Source organism: Octopus bimaculoides, chromosome 12, assembly GCF_046866305.1.
Source record: "Octopus bimaculoides isolate indiv1 chromosome 12, ASM4686630v1, whole genome shotgun sequence".
NCBI lineage: Eukaryota > Metazoa > Mollusca > Cephalopoda > Octopoda > Octopodidae > Octopus > Octopus bimaculoides.
The window spans coordinates 69192404-69194903 of record NC_142939.1 but is presented as its reverse complement, the minus strand read 5'-3'; the positions used below and the strand labels follow the sequence as shown (position 1 = coordinate 69194903).

General features: G+C 34.3%; 1 protein-coding gene across 3 annotated transcripts in view; it reads left to right on the top strand.

The window, feature by feature from the left end:
* The window catches only part of LOC106883001 (high affinity cationic amino acid transporter 1), a 128859-nt gene that overhangs the window by 86312 nt on the left and 40047 nt on the right, over positions 1 to 2500 (top strand). The gene's annotated exons all lie outside the window — the stretch shown is intronic.

The following is a 2500-nucleotide window of genomic DNA, read 5'->3' as shown; positions in this document are numbered from 1 at the left end:
AATATGGAGACTTGAGAATTGAGATCGCCAAGATGTGGGAACTACGTGAGTCAAACATAAGAGTTGACCTTGTTGTCATTGGAACATTGGGTTCAATACCCGCGAACCGGAAAAAAACATCTGGAAACTTTAGAAATATACAAGGTGTATTACAAAAATCATATTGCGTAAAGTACTGTGTGTCTGAGGTCATTTTTGTGACTTGACAGACAGTACAAACACCCGGTAGACAATATCTTCAATCATCAGCATCATGATATTGGATACTGCGCGACGTCTTAAATAATAATAATAATAATTATTATTATTTTTATTATGTCTTCTACTATAGGCACAAGGCCTGAAATTTTGGGTGAGGGGTCTAGTGATTTAGATTGCCCCAGTGTTTCATTAGTACTTAATTTATGAAATCGGAAAGAATGAAAAGCAAAGTCGACCTCGATGGAATTTGAACTCAGAACATTAAGACAGATGAAATATCGATAAGCATTTTACCCGGCTCGCTAACGATTTTGCCAACTCACTGCCATAATCATCATCATCATCATCATCATCATCATCATAATAATAATAATAATAATAATAATAATAATAATAATAATAATAATAATGATAATGGAAATGACGGCCTGCAGTGATCAAATCCCAGAATGAGTCACAAAGAATGAAGAAAGCAAAATTGCCGAGCCCCTAGAAACAGCTCTTGGACTTATAACCCCTTTCTTCCAAACCCTTTAACTTTGTCTGTCCTTTGTACTCTACTTAAGGTGGAGCTATTTATATAAGTATCTACATATTTATACACAAAATCATTAACTGAAAGTTTCTACATTTTGCTTCTTCTCGATTCTTCTTTTGTATTTGATCTTTAATATATTTGATATGTCCAATTACTTTATCCGCATTATTAGCTTTATACCTGCTCGACTTCGAACCCTCCCATGGCCATTCTTTACCTTGTGGAATCGATCCCCTGTAAAGACATCGGAATGTTTGAATCTTTTGAGCACTACTCAGTATCTTCTATACGGGGCATCACTGGATCTCATCTCTGATTATATATATATATATATATATATATATATATATATATATATATATATGTGTGTGTGTGTGTGTGTGTGTGTGTGTGTGTGTGTGTGTGTGTGCCTGCGTAACCAAGTAGAGGAATAATTATACTATGTGAATGACAGCCATAAATGACAGGCTGAATCTACAAGCGTCTCTCTATTATTAGTTCCAAAAGGGATATTTAAGGTGAGCGAGTAGAGTGATTAATCAAAGTAAAAGCAGTAAATAAGCGTTAAAGATTAATGAGATTTTCCACAGAAAACACATAGTTCAAGGAAACAGATCTATTGACATGCGCACTTAATAAATACATCGTACCTATCACCGAGATTCCTTTCAATATCGGGATAAATATATTTGCAAGGAAAATATTGATTTGATACAATAAGTACCGAAACGTTTTGAACGAAGTGGAGATAAGTCAATAACGTATTTTTAACAAAATTTCTGCTGCTAATTGCTAATAATACGATTAATTATATAAAGTATTTCCTGTTCATGTGTAAGCAAGTTTGATTTTCAAATCGAAACGCGTTTGTAGCCAGACAACTCAAAAAATATTGTGAAGGTGTGTGCGGGTAGTGCGCGCGCACACACACATATGCACATATGTATATGTCTATATAAAATACAAAATATGGGGAAAAAGAAAAGTATTTGAATTTAACAGTTGTCTGTGAAAATAGAGACATTTGTGTAGGTGGATATAAATGTATATATGTGTATACTGTAAGATTATATGTATATTTATGTGAGTGTATATGATTGTGTATGCTTGTACATATGTATAGGTAGGTTTATTTGTGCATCTATGTATCTAAGACATTGTATCCACCGTTAGACGGTGGTAAAAGGAATACAAACACAAACACGCACACACACACACACACACACACACACACACACACACACACACACACACACACACACACATATATACATCCTTCGATAGAATATGGGTTATATATACAACTTGAACAGACAGAACAGTACATAAGCATACGTTTACATATACATATACATATACACGCATGCAGACACATCTACATACCTACATACATAAATACACACATACGTACATATATACATACATGCGTATATGCATGCATACGCATGTACAATTGTGCATGCATACCTTCATACATACATAATATATACATACATAAACACATAAATATCATAAACTGTTACTTTCTTAGATGCAGCACGAAGTTTTGTCAGTGAACAGGTCGCGGTTTCAAAGCGACGAAAATACTTTGCCATAAATTAAATTTAGATGTTGAGTGAAACTAACGGCATTTGTGTGTTCTTAAATGGCTTACAAACATCTTCCACACGACAATTGTTTACATATGTGTGTGTGCATGTGCGTGTGGTGTGCGCGTGTGTAAAGTGTATTCGTTATGTATGTAAATATCACTCACGCAGT